The sequence below is a fragment of the Marmota flaviventris genome, chromosome 6 (genome assembly GCF_047511675.1).
Source record: "Marmota flaviventris isolate mMarFla1 chromosome 6, mMarFla1.hap1, whole genome shotgun sequence".
Classification (NCBI taxonomy): Eukaryota; Metazoa; Chordata; class Mammalia; order Rodentia; family Sciuridae; genus Marmota; species Marmota flaviventris.
The window spans coordinates 17,072,432-17,092,444 of NC_092503.1; the positions used below are offsets into that span (position 1 = coordinate 17,072,432).

General features: G+C 40.2%; 1 protein-coding gene across 2 annotated transcripts in view; it reads right to left on the minus strand.

Annotated features, from left to right (window-relative positions):
- Ust (uronyl 2-sulfotransferase) overlaps window positions 1-20,013 on the minus strand; it is a 280,959-nt gene that overhangs the window by 60,006 nt on the left and 200,940 nt on the right. The window lies entirely within an intron of this gene.

Sequence of the window (20,013 nt, forward strand, 5' to 3'; positions counted from 1 at the left end):
CAAGCTTTGAGGGGGTGCACAGAATTCACAGACCTCCTGAGAAAACTTCCTTCTCGCCTCCCAACACCTGGTTTATTTGACCAGGTACACATATGGCCCCAGGCCAGTTCAGAGGGTGCCCATTCAGTTGAGTACACTGCATCTCTGCCCCTCCAGGGGGCTCCAAGGCTGTGGGCTGGATCACAAGCATTGTGAGAACAATCTACCCACGTGATCAGCTAGGTTACTAGCCAGCCAGTAGGTGCATAGTTGGCACTTAATAAATTTAGCATAACTTAGTTCTTAATGAAATTTGACTTAGTTACCTGCCAGTATGGCCTGGAGCAATGAGATTCCCTATGTAACCACACATTTAACCAACAATGATTAAGTATCCGCAATAGTCTCATGAAGGGCCTGCAAATTTCAGAGGGACTGCAAAATGATTTCTAAGCTTTTATTTGGTTAGAAAGTGACAAGATGTGTGTCTAGGAGCATTCTCTCACTTTCAAAGGCAGCAGTGTGGTTCCTGGATTTTCTCTTCTGACATGACGTCGAACTTGGTGTCCCTGTTAAAGTTATGAGCTTGAGATGTCTTGGGGGAGGTGGCTAGCAGAGTTCACAGTCCAGTATTTTCAAGCAGACCACACTAGATGGCCTAGAAGAGAAGCGCCTGGTTCTTAGGTGTTTCTAAGGAGAAAAGATACCACGATTCACCCAGGAACCAAACAGCTGTGGATGTTTTTCCAGGGCCAGTGTTGGCAAGACAGTGAATATAACTCCCAAACACAGTCCGTGGCATTTAGGAGTCAAAGGAAGCCACTGTTTCTGGTCTGATTGAGGCAGGCAATTAGCTATTAAAAATTTTTCAGCTCAAACCAGGAATGAGAAAAATACAACTTTTTTTTTAAACAACACTTTCTTCCCCTTGCACTCCTCTTGGGTTCATGTACCAAGTAAATCACAATTAGAACAGCAAATTCAACTGGAATCAACAGAATTGGCAACAGGCACACTTGAGTATACTCCAGCACTTGAGTTTACCGTGGGAAGCAGAGTTGTCATCAACAGAGAGTAAGAGGGGCATAAAGGGAGAGGAGAGAGCCAGGGTGGTGACCCAGGAGCAAGAGAGGAAGCAGCTACCACTTCTGTTCCCTGAGGCTGCCCTGACTCTGAACCTGTAGTCCCTGGCCTGGGGGCTCCAGGAACCGCTGGGGACATCAGCTGGTTGGTGGGGGGGAGGACTGAGGAGGCCATTTTCCTCCTGAATCCACAGATGCCCTCCAAAGGTCAATTTATGGGGAAGACATAAATTCCTAGTTTAAGAAGTGCAATTAACCATTCTCCTTCTCTTAGACCAGGGCACATCCCTGGGGATTTCAGAGTTCCATCTGAGCACATTATGTTGATGAACAGTGCTCCTCAGCACCTGTGCTATGGAAATGCTACAGAAAGATGTAAATAAAAGATGGCTCAGAGGGGAGGTCAGGTGGAGGCAGACACCCCACGCGTTCAGCTGCCCACAGCTTAGCCACACCAACAGAGAAGCTGTGTTGTGGACCAGGGCCATCAGGAGTCTGCTCCTGGACACTCACACAGTCCTTTTTACTGGGACTGAGACCTTCAACTTGTACCATTTCAGTTTCCTGGTGGACTCAAGCAGCAGCCCTCACAGTGTGGGTCTGCCACAGGCCCCTCCCTCAGTCTTTCGGAACCATTCTGGACTTGGCGTTTCCCCCAGTGCTAAGGAGTTTAAAATCTGGTGTAAGCCTTCCTTACAATCACCTTTTAATACTGAACTTCTATATGTATTTTTAAATGATTATGCAACTTCACTTTCTTTTCATGAAGTGCATCTAAGGGTAAGATTGTTCAAAAAAACTATTAAGACTGACTTTAGTTTTCTCTAAAATTGCCACCACAGTGAGGAAACTCCATGCCAACCTGCCTGCTGGCATTTCATCTATGATATGCTGCCCTAGCCCCTGGATCTTGGCATGTGCCATGCACACCCTACAATGCCCTCCCCTGCCCAGGTTTCCCTCTGTTAAGATTAGGTCTTATCATAAGCCTCACATCATCAGGAAAACAGTGAGATAGTCTAAGTGAACATTGCAGATAATTATGATAATCCTTTTAATTGCCAAAACCATAAAAAGAACACTTCTGTTGGAATTAATTCTAAAATTTACACATTTAAAAAATATACAGATTAGAATAAATTTCAACCAAAATGGCCCAATTTTTTTTCTTATAGTTTTGGTAATTACAAGGGAATTTGGGTTTTGGTCTCAGGTCAGTGAATAATTAGCTGAGTGTCCTTAGCTAAATCATGCCATCTCTGAACCTTATTTTCCCCTTCTGTAAAACACAGGGTTTCATAACCTTAGGCTATGAAACTGTAGACACATGTGACAAGTTCCCTAAATTAACCAGCTCTTTTTTAAAAAAAATGTTATTACAATAGAATGCATTATAATTCATATACACATATAGAGCACAATTTTTCATATCTCTGGTTGCACACATGGTAGAGTCACACCATTCGTGTCTTCATACATGTACTTAGGGTAATGATGTCCATCTCATTCCACCATCTTTCCTACCCCCATTCCCTCTCCCCCACACTCCCTCCCCTTTGCCTTATCTAGAGTTTGTCTATTCCTCCCATGCTCCCTGCCCAACTCCATTATGGATCAGCATCCTTATATCAGAGAAAACATTCAGCATTTGGTTTTTTGGGATTGGCTAACTTCACATAGCATTATATTCTCCAACTCCATCCATTTACCTGCAAATGCCATGATTTTATTCTCTTTTAATGCTGAGTAATATTCCATTGTGTATATATACAAAGGCGCCAAAAACATACATTGGAGAAAAGATAGCCTCTTCAACAAATGGTGCTGGGAAAACTGGAAATCCACATGCAACAAAATGAAATTAAACCCCTATCTCTCACCATGCACAAAACTCAATTCAAAGTGGATCAAGGATCTAGGAATTAAACTAGAGACACTGTGCCTAATAGAAGATAAAGTAGGTCCAAATCTCCATCAGGTCGGATTAGTTTCCGACTTCCTTAATAAGACTCCTATAGTGCAAGAATTAAAATCAAGAATTAAACTGGACTGGGGATGTGGCTCAAGCGGTAGCATGCTCGCCTGGCATGCACTGGGCGCTGGGTTTGATCCTCAGCACCACATAAAAATAAAATAAAGATGTGTCCACCGAAAACTAAAAAATAAATATTAAAAAAAAGAATCAATAAATGAGATGGATTCAAACTGAAAAGCTTCTTCTCAGCAAAAGAAACAATCAGTGAGGTGAATAGAGTGCCTACATTTGGGGAGCAAAATTTTTGCCACACACACATCAGATAGAGCACTAATCTCTAGGATATATAAAGAACTAAAAAATCTTAGCACCAAAAAAAAAAAAAAAACAAATAACCCAATCAATAAATGGGCCAAGGAACTGAACAGGCACTTCTCAGAAGAAGATAATCAATCAACAAATATATGAAAAAATATTCAATATCTCCAGCAATTAGAGAAATGCAAATCAAGACTACTCTAACCAGCTTTTAAGAATGGTTTGGTGTGCTAAAGATCTAGAAAAGGTGGTAATTTCTGGTTCCAAAACTTCTTTTAAGTTAACAAAATATCTTCTTTCATCCTTTGCCTCTTACACTTCCCCCTTCGTGGAAGGTGGGTTGGGAAAGGCACCGATGTTAGTATCAGACATCAGGGCAATGTACCACTCGCTAGTCATGGAGTCTTGGCAAATGTCCCCTTGTCATAGCCTCAATCCTGCCTCTGTGCAATGAGATTATTGCCCCATTTGCCCCATGGACCTTTGACTAAGGTTAGCAATCATGTGGGCCAATTATTTCCCCTGCCACTCCAGATTATGCCTTCTTCGTTACATCTGCAGTGTTTTCATTCTTTCTCCCTCTAGCTTATATTTAAAAGCTGTTCCCAGTGAGTCCAACAGTCTTTTATTTTTTAATTTTCTAAAAAGAAGTATTAGTTTTTTTAAGGTATACAGAACAATACGATTATAATTATGAAAGCATGGGATGTAATTGCTCTAATTCAGTCCCCAGTACTTCCCCTTTCCCTCCCTCTCCCTTCCCCTCCCTCTCCCTTCCCCCTTTCCCTTCCCTCTAACTCTACTGACCTTTCTACTATTTACTTGTAATTTTTTTTTCTTTTAAAATTACTGTCTTGTGTATATACTCCAGCTATCTTACAGAGAAAATAGAGAGGTCAAAAATAATGGAAATCAGAAATTTGCTGTTTACGCTATACCAAAAATACAAAAAAAAAAAAAAAAAAAAAAGTTTAAAGCAAAATCAACCAGAATCCACTACTGTGGAACTTTTGATTTATTGTATCTCATTTTACTCTCTACATAAAACCACATAACACTGTGACATAAAAGCAAAGCACTTTTCCACTGTGGATTTAAAATAGATTTGGGAGCCAATCTTCACACTCTTAAGAATGCAGACATTAGAGAAAGTTGAATGGTGAAGGACATGATGAAGGACAATTTCTAGTGCTGGCTGTGACAGTTGTGTTAGAAATGGAGAGAGAAAAATGACTGTCATTCACGACGCGGAGGCAGTATTGAAACCTTGACCCACAGGTGGACCATGGTAATCAGAGTACAAATTTGATGGGTCAGTCAATTTAGATAGGTGGAGTGGACGTGGGCTAAGCTAACTTTTATTGCATCACACTCAGTCTCATAAGCCCTTTTTTAAGCCTTGTAAAGAATTTTGAGCCAGAACCAGAAGAGTTGAGCAACTCTTTAGTGAGGCTTAATAGACTGGAAAGTGGCAGGTGGCCAGAGAGCCTCGTTCTCCCATTCCATGCTCCTGTCAGGCCTGAATCAATGATGACACATTCCTTCTAATAGACACGAGAAATGCCCTTCAGAACCCTTATCCACACAGCCCTCCAGAAATCAGCTTCATTAATGAAATTACACCTTGCTCTCCCTATTGTGAGCACAAGGTGTGTTGTTGGAGGGTTAACATGTGCAGCCTCTATTCTGGTGGCTTTCTGGTCCTTTATAACACTTCTGAGTTTATGGCTCTGTGTCTGATGGCAGAAATGCAGATAAAGACTTTCTGGATAAGTGATGTATCACTGTACATGCACTGTAGATAATATCCTTCTTCACTGAGGGCCTCATCCAGTGAGCTCCTAAATCCTGACAGGGAAACACACTGACCAAACATTTTCAAAACCCCTCTTCTGCACTCCAAGATTCTGAATTTAACGTTTCTATTGCATTAAACTAAAGAAAAACTGTAGTACCAGTTTTTATCCTGAAATGATAATGAGGAGGATCAATCTGGAAAATAGCTCAGTTCCCATTAGATTTCAGCGGGCCCTTTTCTATTAACTACAATAAAATGTATCAAGCATTTAGGGTGATTGTGGGCAGGATCCTGTGAAAGATGTAAATGGTGCTTTCCAGAAACATCCTTGCACTTCTTTTAATATATAACATGAATACAACAGTGGAACATGGTCTGGCCTTGAGGTCAAGGGATTCTAGTGCTTTTCAAGTGATGTGGGGACCTCAACTATGATGATCTCATAGAGACTAGAAAATGTGGGGAGCCACGCCTAATAATAACAAGATGCATGTGGAGTCATGTTGGCTAACTTCCATTTTTATGGTAAAATATTTATTATAGTATTGTTTAAAACATCAGAAATTATATATGAATTTTTATGATCAGATAAATGTGATATATTTGATTGTAAATCATTATAGTCATTGAAAAAAATGTTTAATAAAGCATATATAACTATAAGAAAAATTCTTATCTGAGAAAACCAGGGCAAAATTACATAGATACTACTTCTTTTTAATACTGGAAGAAATCTAAATTATTTATAAAGGTTATGTTTGAGATGTGGAATTATAGATTCCAAACATTCCCTTTTTTTTCTTTTTTAGCCTCAAAATCTTATTTAATGCTTGGGTTGATTACTGAACTTTGTACAAGATTTCATTTGATGCAAAAGTTCTAAATTTGAAAATCATGACTCCAGGCAGGCAAACAGCTCAGGACATTTGGGTGGTCTGTGTGGCCTCTTCCTGCCCCACTTCTGCCCTGTTTTTCAGCCGCAGGCCCCTGGCTACTCACTGATAGTGGCTGAGGTCATGTGTGGCTGCCTGTTTCTGAGCCTGTCTTAGGAGCTTCCTTAGTACCCTGAGTTCTAGATTCTAAGAGAGGGTCTTCTGATTTGCTTACCTGGGGAATCGTCTTACTCTTGAATATCACTCAGTCACTGGGCTCGGATAAGAGCATGAGCTTTAACAGCACCATCTCCTGGACTCTGGGCCACTGCCCATCACTATGTCATTTATTGCCTGCTGCCACTCTGTGTCAGCCTGCTCCAATGTGGATGTCAGGCTCTATTCCGGCCTGTGCGCCTGCCTTATGCAAGTAGGTAATCTGATTATAGAAAGCCTGATCTCAATGACTGGCTCATGACTGCTTGCTCCTGTGATTAGAGCACCTTTGGAAAAGGTGTTCCACTCCTTTGATTTATTATCCTGCCCACTTACTCCTTCAAGAAAGCAGTATCAAGCCCATGTCAACATGGGAAAGAGCAGGTGTCTTATGTGTACAAAAGCATAAAATGTTATGTAGTATCTATATTGTCAGTGCCAAAAATATCTTTTAATATACATGGGATTTTTTATTGAAAAGAAATTTAAGTTATTATAATTTTGGTCTATAATATCACTATTGAACACTGTCAAGCACTTCAATTCCTTGATTTTTTCAGTTCTCATTATCCATTATGAGGTGATCAAGTCCTTTGAGCCTATGAACAGCTGGGCACACCAGCCTGGCCTTCAGGTGGAGTCACAGGTGGGGCGCTGGACTGTCTTCCTGAATTCAACTCTCTGAGCCTTCAAATCCAATGCCATTCCAAGCTCCAGGGCAGGAAGGGCTGCCAAGCAGGCAGGATTTTGCCAGTCTGTGTGGTTATTTTATTAGGTAAATAAATGTCTACAGATTCTAGTTTAAAACCACTGGACCCAACCCAGTTTTGTACAGACATTTTCAAAGGTAAACGTGGAATACATTATCAGTTACTAGCTCTCATAATTATAGTGTTTTTGGCTAAGGATCATTTTCTTTCTGCATATAATATCTGAAATACTAGCACAAAGAATGTCTTTAAAAAGAGGTTAGTCTCACTAGGAGTTACTTAAAATACCATTATACACCCTAAATTCTGTACCAAGTGGGACATTAAAATGGAGAACACTTCACAAGGGAAGGTCCATCTTGGCAAAAAAAATTGGGGACATAAACTTTATAAAATCATAAATAAAAAAAATGAATTCAGGGGTGAGTTGGAGGAACTGAGGGAAAAGGAAGTGGAGGAGTGTGGTTATTTCTTTAATTCTGTGAATTAGAAATGAAACTTTATTTGGGATTCCAACTTCAATTTTTCAACTAGAATTTTTGAATATAGCTTAATCTATGAAATCACAATATGACCTAGTACAATTTCATTTCAGAGATTCTCATATTGGGGTAGGTCAGAATCATTTGTTCACTGTGTTTAAGCAATTCAAGCTGAAATCTGCAACAAACAATACATGACACTCTTTTTATTTGGGGGGGTACTGGGGATTGAACTCAGGGGCACTTGACCACTGAGCCACATTCCAGCCCTATTTTGTATTTTATTTAGAGACAGGGTCTCACTGAGTTGCTTAGTGCCTCGCTTTTGCTGAGGCTGGCTTTCAACTTGTGATGCTCCTGACTCAGCCTCCTGAGCTGCTGGGATTACAGGCCTGCGCCACCATGCCCAGCGAAACTCTCTTTTTAATAGATGAGTTTAATCACTTAATTTTACTATGATTATTATTCTTGGGTTTGTGCATCTTATGTTTTTTCATTGTTGTTGTTATTTTTCTCTGCATTTGTTTTCCCTTTTATGTCTTCCGTTACTTTAATAACTTTTAATAATACCCCTTCCCTTTCTCTCTACTTTCCTATTTCACTAAAGATTATATTTTTATTCTTTTCATAATTACCCATGCATTTTTAACAATCTAAGATTTTTTTCAGCTATATAATTCTGACAGCTCAAAAAATAAAAACAATGGAGCTTAAAATACTTTCATTACTGCAAAGTTCTGAGGAAGGGCATAGAACTTTTAAAATTCATTCATAAATAGATGGTCAGAAAGATGAGTACATGAAAAAATGTCCAAAAATGTTTAGTGTTAAGCTCAACTTAATTTTTTCTAATAAAGTCTGAAACAATTTTTTTGTGTACTACTCCAAATCAGAGGATTTTAGCACCTTTAACTATTAAACATCAACCACCTCATCTTATTGTTGTCTAATTTTAATCTTTTTTTAAACACACAACTTTTTAAACACTTGAATGTTTTACTCATAAGTTTAAGGAATCACACTTGAATGTTTTAATCAATGGTTCTGTTCACTGCTGCTTCTTGTACCTTATGGTTCCTGTACTTTTCCCCATAATTCAGTAGTCATTTTAGTGAAGTCAGTAAGTGGAAAACTCCATAATTCTATGTTTGGAAAAGATCTGTGGGGTGACTATCTAGCTGGGTATAAAATCCTAGGCTGATGGCTATTTTCTCTCAGCAATTTGAAGGTAGTACTCCATTGTCATCTGGTATCTATTGTTGCTAATGAGAAGTTTGCCATCAATCTAATATGGTATTTTCATTGGTCATCGGCATCTCTTCCTTTTCCTTGATATTCTGCAGTTCACTATGAAGTACTCAGATATATATTTAACTTGTTTATTCTGTCCAGTTTTCCTGGTACACTTTTAGTCAAAAGATCAACATCATTTATTTTAGAACATTCCATCCTTTAGTTGCTTCAAATATTGCTTCCCTACCTCTTTTCCAGTCTTTTTTCTGGATATCCCATTGGTTAACTATTGGAATCTTATGATCTTTCTTCCTTATCTCTTAAGTACTTCTTCTATCCATCTATTTTTATCTTTCTGATTTATCTTCTTGATGAATTCCTCATGTCTAATTTCTAATTCTCAAATGTTCTCTTTTACTCTATTTCTTAAATTTTAATGACCATATTTTTCATTATAAGAGTCAAGATTACCTTTGAAATATTCTTATGTTCTTGTTTCATGTCTATTTTTGTTTTATAATTATCTGTTTTCTTTTCTTTTGAAGTGGAAGTTATTTATTGTTTTATCTTTTCAAACATCTTATGTTAAAGACTTTGTCACATTGTTTCTTAAAGTCATCTGAAGTAAATTCATGTTCCAATAGATTTTGCTGCTGTATTTTTTGGTGTTAGGTTTTTTCATGTGCTTTAGAATCTTTGGTCTGTAGGCTAATCTATGTGGGAGATTCATATTCCCCCCTCCAGCCCTGGCCTCCTTCCTTTTTCTGTCTCTTTCTTCTTCCATCTGTCCCTCCCTTGCAGTATAGTGGTTGCTTTTATCCAGACTCCTGGGCCCTTAGTCCAGAGCCAGGTCTCAAATGTATCCCATTCAATGGCAACAATAAAAATGCTGCAGATATGATTACAAAGCAGCAAACAGTTTGGTTCACTTACTAGTTATGAGTCTGTGGTTTTGCTTCCCCACTTCTCTAGGTCTCTGGCCTCTTAAAAAGCCACAGTCCCAAGCAGTGAACAAGCTTCTGTTATGTTCAGCTTCCTTTGCTTGACAGTGAGGAGAAGTATGGCTCCCACTTGGGCCCTGGTTTGAAGCACTGAGCCTAGTATGCCCCACATTAGCAGGGGCAACTTTAGTCCCTTGTACCCTGCAGGATCCAACTCCTGGCCACCACTATCTGATTCTGGACTGAAGCCCAGCTGGCCTGTGGCTTTACCACCGCTCCCCATTCTGTTATTCCTTCAGGCATTGAGATCCTCTTATTTCTTATTCATTTGAGTTTCCTTTTTTTTACATTCTACTCACAATTGTGATGTGTTTGGGATTGAGGGAGTAGAAAAACCACTGTACTGCAGGGAGCCTTGTACAGGTTTTGCTAGAGTGAGGTCTGTCAGTGGTTAACCTTAGCTGACAAGAAGCATGGGTGACCTTGGACCTAGGTAAGGTAACTTGCTAAACCAGAGGAAAGAAGCTTGGTAAAATGTCAAAATCTGTGCCACAGCCATGGTATATGCTTACTGAAATGTGTTTCTGCTTTGTATGTCAGAGGGCAAATAGCAATGCACAGACTGTCAGACATCAGTGTGATTCGGAGGCTGTTTCTTAGAGACTCTGTGAGATACTGTTGTATCACAGTAGTGACTCTTCCATAAGGTGTTGCTTCCAATCTTTCATTTCATTTACAAAAAGTCCCAATATTTGAAAAAGCATGACATGAATGCAAAAGTCAGAATCTATGCCCTACATATTCTTTATTGGTAGTCTATTCTAAATTTCTGGAAGATTCGTTTTTCCTCATTATGGTACTCATTCAGTGCCAGGCAGGTGTTCTATAAAAGTAGCCTTCAAAGATGATGGAGTTTTTATTTGAATTGTGCTAGGCCTAGCAAATCACCATGGGAATCTGGGTGTCTGATATAACCTTTCAGGTGATGGTATTGTTTTCAATAAACATAAAAAATTTATGAGTAGAGTAAAGCGAAGAGTACAAGTACTAACACTAAACAAAAAGTACTTAAATGGTAGTGTAGGTAAAGGTATAGTTGATGTCTGTTTTTCTGGTAGTTATCTCCATAATTGAAATGCCATTAGATGTCCTATAACCCATTTCCCACTAGAAAAGGCAAATTCCAGATGTGGGTTCCACTTAGAGGAACAGTGATTTTTGCATCTTGGTTGTCTGTGATTCTAGGCTCAGGAAGAGCCAGGTGGCTGGATCCCTGCCACCAGCAATCTGCTGAGAGAGCTCCAAGTGTTGCCCTGTTGGAGCAGGCATCAGCAGCCTCTGCCTGCAGGGGGCAGCACTGATTACACATGGAAATGTATAATCAGTGGAATGGAAGACACCCTTAAAATAAGTCAGGTTTAGAGTGTGCCCATCCTTTATTCCTTCCCAGTTCATAAAGAAAATGGACAAGCTCACTGTTCTGTATGTGGGGGATGGCAAGTGTGATCTTACTGAATGGCTTGCAGCTGGATCTTATGGAATGTATAATTTTTAACCTTTTCCATCTTTTTATAACTATGGAAATATATTTAAATTTTGACTGCTGAATATAATACCAGAAGGAAAAATGCTTGTAAAATTTAGGCCAGAGATCAGAAGGACTAGTGCATGTTTTACTTAACAGTTAATTATGAAGGGAGGGAAATGAACCACTGACCCCAAATCTGTTCACTTCACCTTTAGAAGATGCCCACAGGTAGGCCAGGTCTCAGTACAGTGTAGTGGTTGCTGGAGGGGTACTGACCAGAAAAATCAAGCTCAACCAGATCTTCCCAACAAACAGGAAATTTTGGAGTGTAATAATGGCAGCAATTCCTGAGAACTCAAGTATATTCTTTAACTATTTTACATCATAAAAGTTATTTATGACTCCTTTGGGCTATGCAAGTTTCTGAAAGCCATAGAAACTGTTTTAGCCTTGTATAATTCTGGTGATTTTTGCCTTCCCAGCTGAAGAGGTTCAGAATTCCTTTTTCTTTCTTTCACATCCAATAGTCTTAATAGTTTTGGCCTAAGAACCCAAAACAAACCACAAAAGTCACACTTTCAAATTCTGGTTACCCAGGACATAAACAGCATGTTTGTGGATTTTTGTTTGGCGGGGGCATGGCCTCTCATTTCTGTGGTCCTACAGTTTCAACTCAGAAGGTCACCGTGCACCCACAATAAGTTTAATGAAAAGGCGTTGAAAGTAAACAGAATTTTTCCCCCCAGATTAACTGGAAATTTCCGTTTTCTAGATTTTAGTTTCATGAGTGACTAAGAATTGTCTATGTAACGAAACTTCACCAAAATATTCTATTATGAATATTTAAAATTTCTCATAATGTATAGTAAAAGAAGACAAACAAAAATCTCAAAAAAAATATTGACTGTGAAAATAATTGTGACCCCAGCCAAATTTTTTTTGTTTCTTTTTACCTTATTCTAGTTTGTTGTTCATTTTGTTCATTCATTTATAGCCTGTCTCTCTTTTTTTTCTTTGTGGTGCTGGGGACCAAACCCAGGGCCTCGCACATGCTAGGCAAGCACTCCACCAATGAGCCACATCTTTCTCTTTAAACTTCCTCTTGAAGTTTCCTGAACTGTTTTTCCAGTGGGGAGGAGATCTTTATAAATCCTCAGGCTTCCACCTTTACAATTTCCCACCCGAAATCTATTTAGAGACCTCATTTCTGACCCTGTCATTGGCCCTACTCCCTGGATTATTTCTGCTCTGGAATGAAATAGCAATGCCTTTGGTGTAAGGGAAAAAGCCATAAAACCCAGCCCCTTTATCACACAGCTCTTTGGGATTTTTCTCACGCTTCCTTACTGGGTGTTCTCTCATGTTTTTATTATAATCAGTGATGTTTTAGGGCACATGCACTCAGCAACCAAAGGGAACCCAAATTCCTGTCCTTTAAAGGCTGTTAATACCCCTATCCCATTCATTAGCCTTTTCTTTTTCTTAGTGAGCTCCCTCCCCCTTTTAGATGAACTATCCATGGATCAGAGTAAGGCTCCATAAATAACAACAAAATAATTCAAGTCACTCTAATAATTTCTGCATACCTAGGTATAACAGGTATTAAGAGGTATTCCAAAGTTTCCTTGGGGCTGGGGTTGTAGCTCAGTGGTGGAACTTCACAGGTGTGAAGCACTGGGTTTGATCCTTAACACCACATAAAAATAAAATAAATAAAATAAAGCTATTGTGTCCGTCTACAAGTAGGAAAAAAAAAAGATTCCTAGCTCTTCTTTTCCCTAAGTCTCTCAAATTGAGAATTGAAGGCAAAAAAAAAAAAAAAAAAAAAAAAAAAAAAAACAAGCAAGTATTTTATAAACTCAATTTAAACATTGAGCTGCATCCATGATGGGGATGAATTCCATAGAGTAAGTGTAGGACTGCTTATCATTCAGACACACAGGGAAAGGATCTGCAGGAGGAAAAACAGTCTTCCTGGAGAAAAATGGATGCAACATTTGGTCAGAGGCTATTTCTCACTCTTTCTCTGTTTCATCATGAACAGTTTTCAAAACCAGAGGAGGGAAGAATCCATTCTTTGTAACAACTGGAGAAAGTCTTGCAACACTCAGGGTGTAATGCTCAATGGTTGTAACCAGACACAGAACAGTCCTTTAGCATGGCTTTTGCTGGGCTCCCAATGCCAGCAGGTCACTGTGCTGTGCAGTCCGTACCTGCCCTGTCCCCCGGAACCCATGTTCTGGAGCCAGGACAGCAAAAGCCAATGCCCATGAGTACCAGGTGATGTGAACGCATGAATGGTCCTGGGCTGGAGACACATCCTGCGGAGAGGCTGGGGCATACCTGCAGGCACAATCCCTGTCACAGTGGGGAGGATGCTTGGTTCCAGCCAGTCACTGCCATGTGAAATTTGTGCCAAGGTTTCCCAACCTTTTGATTTTTTCAAGGGAAGTTAAAATCTGGATTTTTATGCAAAATCACCTACTTCTTAAATGTTAGTACCAAAAATTAAAAAAAAAAATGTGAGTGAAACAAAACATGTCTGTAGGTCAAACATGACCCATAGGTGACTAGCTTATGCCCCATCGGTTTGCTAAAACCATTCCAAATTTGGATATCTCCTAAAAAAATACAAGATGTGATAATTTGCTGTGCCTTAGTTTCCTCACTCCTAAAGAAAAGGTTGTAATACATCTTTCTTTTGGGAGACAAAGAAAAAGCATTTGGAGATGCTTTATAAACTACAGAGAGCACAGCACAGAGGGAGGGGGGACACAGATGCTTTGACTTTTGAGTGCATAGATGAAGGGCTTTGAAGGATTCGGCAACATTGGATAAAATGGTGGTGGAAATAAAGGCTGGAGCGATTTGACTCAGACCTGGATGGAAGACTGCAGGGAGAGGTGAGGGACAGCAGGGTCAAAGCAAAAGGAGCTGGTGGTGGGGACAGGAGGAGAGCTGTGGTTTCAGGGAGCAAGACCTCCTTCATGAGAGCTCACCAGGACTAGGAAGACCACAACAAACCCTTGATCAATGAAGTGGTGACGAGCTTAAAATCACAGGGTGACTTCCTACTTTTGGAATATTTTCAAATGCATGACCTGCCTCCCCACTCTCAAGTCACAAAAGGCAAATTCATTTCAATACTAGCCCAATACACAATCAGAGGAGATCATGATGTGAGAATACTATTATTCTAAAACTGCAGATGATTTTTGAATTCTCAGCTATTCTGAATTATCAGCACCAATATTCTCTTCTACGAAAATGAATAAGCAATTATTTTTTAATACTTTGCAAACCTTTCACTGGGAGAGTATAAATTTTCACTATGGGGTTGTTATGGTTGTGCACTTTAGGAAGCCACACAACTCTAAACTCTTTGCTCCTTAACTGTTAGCACTAAAGGCTAGATTGTTTCTCAATGTGTAATAAGCCTAAGGATGCTGGTTTGATTTAAGGAATAGAGAAAATAGAGGATTATTAATGTAGCACAATTTTAGAAGCAACCAACATTTTGCAAAGCTCCAGTGGAGAATTCTTGACAGTCCAAGACCACAAGGCAGATGGCATCCAAGATGTTCCAACATCTAGCCCAGGGTCACTTCCTTTAGGAAGATTCTATATTTAGCAGGAGACATATGCTGCTTAGTTTTATAGAAGGCTCAGGAGAGACTCATTCTTCTTATTTCACTTTCTTGCCCTGGTCTTGTTAGGTCTAGAGTTCCATGTTATTGACATTAAGAATTTGGCAATTTAAGGTATTCATTGACCTGAAAACATATATTATAGAACAACTGCAACATCCCTGGTGGGGTGGTTCTTGTCAGCAGGGACTGGGGGAAGCAGGTAGTTATTAATTTGCAGTCTCAGCCCCAAAGGGTCTGTAGATAGAACTGGATTTCAATATAATTTGCCTTCTTTGTAATTCTAAACTTTTTTATGTGCATTTAAATACATTCTAGGAAGGTCTGCAGGCTTCTCTAGATGCCAAGGTGCTCATGACATAAAAGAGGCTAAGACGCCCCTGGTATTGAATATTTTTAGTGAGCAGGATGTCAAGATTTCCCTCCAATGCACAATAGATTTCCTGACCTGTATTCCAGCACTGGGCCTCATTTGGATCAGTGAAAAATGTCAACAGATTATTTTTGACTGAGATTTTTCAAAATAATTCTCCATAAAAATACTTGGGTAAAACTTCTATTTCAAAGAGTTGAACAGCAAAACTATAGCAAGCACTAACAAAATTTTTATGCAAATAGAATCCTCTGGGTGGTTCAAATGCCTAAAGCAACTTTTATATTTGCCACTTAATCTAGCACAGTGGTCCTCAGAGTGTGATCTGCTGACTCCAAGAAGGACTCTGAGATCCTTTCAGGGGTTCACAAGATCAAAACTGTTTTCAAAAGAAGACCAAGGTGTTATGTGACCTTTTGGTGGTGTTGATTTTATGCTGACAGAGCAAAAGCTACAGTGGTAAAACAGCTGTCTCATTTGCATGAGTCAAGATGGGTCCAAAATACAGGACTAGCCATGATATTCTTCACCTCCACACTCTTGAAGGAGTAGTCAAAATTACTAACCTTACTAAAGTTCAATCCTTGAGCACACGTCTGGTACTAGGGATTGAACCCAGGAGCACTTAACCACTGAGCCACATCCCCAGCCCTTTTTTGTATTTTATTTAGAAACAGGGTCTCACTGAGTTGCTTAGGGCCTCACTAAGTTGCTGAGGCTGGCTTTGAACTCTTGATCCTCCTGCCTCAGCCTCTGGAGCAGCTGGGATTACAGGCATGCACCATCATGCTTGGCTATGTCTTTTTAATGTTCTATGAAGAGATGGGACAAAGTTTGCATGCAGAACTTCTGCTACTGAGCTTGTGGCAGTTACAGTCTCTAGACTCACTTCTCAAAGTAATATGCTTAAATGTCTAGAATAAAATATATCGGACCACAAAGGAAACTAAATATATTGAATTACTTATCAAAATAGTCAAAAAAAGTTGTGATAAGTATACGTGTGCTTATTTTGTGTACTGAATAGCAATATTTCTCAGTGTGTCTGAAATCTACTTAATATCCATCTGAGTTGTTAGTATTAATATTTTGAGCTATCTCTAATAATAGTCACCGATATAAAATACCTGAGTTTTCTATTAGTGATATAATAGGCATAGTTAATACTGCTGCAGTTTGTTGTCTACAATCTAAAATGGAGAAGCTGGTAAGTTGGTGAAACTATGATGCACATTTTTCTATTGGAATTCATAGGCCCCTAGAATTTACCCACCGATCTTTGGGGGCATCCATGGACCCCGTTAAGAACACCTGCTTCAGAACAGTCTTGATATAAATAGCATCCCTGGTTTCTCCTGGGCCTCTTACCCTGCTTTATATGCCTTCTAGGCTTTTTATCACACCTGACATATTATGTTATTATTTGTCTACCTGTTTAAAATGTCTCAGCCCACAGGGGTGTCATCCCTGTGATAGGCGAGGCTTTGTCTCCCCTTTTCTCTGCTATTCCAGGGCTTAGGAGTATCCATTCCATAACAGATGCTCAGTCAATATATCTTAAGTAAATGACTAGATATGATCAGCTTCCAAGTCCCGAGAGGTCTACATGGAACCTTGTCTCCTCTTCCCACTTCTAGTTCATGCTCTTAACATACTGTCACTGTGTTTTTCAATGTTTATGCCTTGTAAGTGTTGTAGCTGCAGTTACAATTCAGATAATTGCAGTTATCTCAGAGAGACGTTGGTGCTTTAAAAGAGCTTCCCAATTATCATTGCGCATCTTAGCAGTGTCCCTGGAAGGTCTGTGCCTGCTAAGGTTTCCTACTGGCTTCCACAGAGAAAGGCAAATGACTGAAGCACATGCCAGAATTTTATGCAAAATCCCCAAAGTAAAGCTTTTGTGGCTAAGATGGAAAATATGAATCTGACCTGAATATCTGGGATTGTAATTGTATCCATGAAAACACCCTGGTGTCATGTGAAACAGTTCAAACCGCTAAATGGAAACCTACCATCCAGTAAACCTATCCCTGATCGTTTGCTTTGGCATCTCAATCTTAATACATTGATTTGCTTAATGATTCCAATTTTAAAAAAGAAAAATCTCATTGGCATCAAATCTTAGTCTTCTTTCTCCTCAAATTTTTAATTGCATTATAAATCAGTTTATGTCTATTACAGAAAATATCATTAAGCAAAAGGAAGAAAATAAAAAGCAACCATGTAAAATACATATTAAAATAAAAGATAAAAAGAATATAAAAATATAAAGTTCAAAAAATATGTTGGTGTATAGCCTCTTGCAGTATTATTTTGTTGTTTTTTTTAAAATATTTTTTAGTAGTTGATGGACCTTTATTTATTTGTATGTGGTGCTAAGAATCGAACCCAGTGCGTCACACATCCTAGGCAAGCGCGCTACCACTGAGCCACAACCCTAGCCCTTGCAGTAATTATTTTGGTAACAAGTCCTAGTTATCTTACTGTGGGTTTTCTTGACTATAATGCCAAACTCCAACTAAAATATTAAAAAGAACAAAGAAAGCAAAAGTCTTTAAACTTTATTACTCTATACTCTTGATTTCTCTTTTGTAGTTCAGTGTGAGATTTCAACAGAGGCCAATGTTTTTTAAGTTGTATTTTCATTGACTTCAACATTCTTTCATTCAAATTATAATCAATGAGGAAGGGTGGAATTGACAAAGTAAAATCCATTCAATTTCCAGAAAGCTCAGGAAAAGTTTGTTCTTCACCATATGAACTGTCAATTCCTTACGCTTTCACTTTAGAGTCAAAAGGCATGAATATTCTGAAGGGTCAGATTAGACAGATACTTCAGCCTCTACAAAAGGGCTATGACTTTGAACTAGGTTGGTTTCTGCCATTTATTGGCCCTTTTCATGGAAAACTGAACACAGTTGCCTTACATTAACAAGGTCTCTGTGCGCTGGAAGGAAACACAACAGAGTTGGGGACCACATTGTTTCCTTCTATGCTTTCCTTGTCAATAGCACAAATGCTTCTGTTAGTGCAGTTCAAGTTCTGTGCATTTTATCAGAAACTGGATGGAGGCCGACCACTTGTTTCTCCTTTATTTTGGTAACAGTCTCTTGGGTTATTTCCTCTCTCCAACATCTTAGCCATCCTGGGTAATTTTTTAAATGTAATGCCCTAGGCTTCTGTCGGGTCAGTTAATGAGTGTTGGTAACAAGCTAATGCAGAACCTGGGAATCTTTGTGGCTTGGCCACCTCTTACAACAAGGAAGGCTTGGAAATCTCTCACTTCTTCCTAATTCACGCTCCGTTCTTCCCTCTCTCTTCCCAGGCCTAATTCCTTTTGAACCATTTAAACTTTTTATTTTTGATACAGGGGATTGAACTCAGGGGCACTCAACCACTGAGCCACATCCCCAGCCCTATTTTGTACTTTATTTAGAGACAGCGTCTCACTGAGTTGCTTAGTGCCTCACTGTTGCTGAGGCTGGCTTTGAACTCGCAATCTTCCTGTCTCAGTCTCCTGAGCCGCTGGGATTACAGGTGTGTGCCACCGTGCCCGGCCCGTTTAAGCTTTTTAACCAGGGTTTTCATTTGGGGGTGCATTGTGAGGTCAGAGAATCCCACTTCCACGGAACTCTCACAGGCCACAAATGGCTTCTTCAAAGGTCTCAAGGCCTCAAATGAGAACAACAAAAACCTAGGAATCAGACCCTTCTTGTCTTTTCAAAGCCTTTGGACATTTAGCACCCCTTTTTCGTTGGCTGGAGGACTGATGAGGTTCCCATACTCCAGAAAGGGTCATTCCAGAAGGAGCAGATGTGGGCTGCAAAGTTCATGGCTGGACTCCCTCCCTGGGATGTGGGTGGGAGAGAGCGACAGGCTCTGAGCTGCTGCTTGGTGGCTGGTGAAATGCCAGGCACAGGGGGGCGGGGGGGGGGAGAGCACAGGGCTGCATCCTTGGGCACAGGTGGAAGTCTCCTCCACAGGCTGGCTTGGGAAGTGGAAAGAGGCCAAGATGGAATGGTGAAGTGGAATGGAGGAGTGTGCATACTGTGAGGGTCGACAGCTTCCGTTAAGGACCAGGGACATGTCCAGAGAACACCAGAAGAGAGATGGCTGCAGTCGCGGGTGCTGCTGCTGCTGTTGGTTTTATATGCATGGAGTAAACCAGGGAACCTGCGTGTGTTTCAGGCTGTGCCTGGCTGTCCAGTCTCAGGATTCAGTTCTTCCTACTTCCTGCATTGTGCTGTTTCCCTCAGCATCCTTCACTGGATCAAGCCACTTCAAGTTATGTCCTCTCTGCCAGGCGACCTTCTCCTCATCCTGCAACGACTCAGGTGTCACCTCCCCAGGAACCCCGTGGACATGACCTCCCCACATCTCCACTGCTGCCTCTAGACAATTCCCTGAGGTTAGAACCTGGCTATGCGTCTCCCTCGCCCCAGAGCTTGGATTCCTTGAGAGCAGCTTCTTTCTCCTGTTTCTGTGCTTAGCACAGAGGGGAAGCTCAGTGCCTGCTTGGCTCAGTGAATGCATGTTTGCTGCATAAACACACTTGATGAAGATCAAGAGGCCTGCAGCGAAGATGAAAGCTCCACCGCAGCAGCAATTTTTGTTCCTGTCACTGTTTCCCAAACATTGGGAGGAATGCCTGTCACATAGTACCTGCTCGAGAATTTTTTAAATATAAATTGATAAGGAAGACAAATTCTTGCAAAGTGGCATAGAAGTAGCGATTCACACGGTTCTTTTGCCTTGCCACACGCTTTCAAAGAGCTTTCCCTGAGGCAGTGTTTGCTGTCAGGGGAGACCAGCATCTTTACCGGGGAGCAGACTTCCCGGCATGATAGCATGCTTCCACA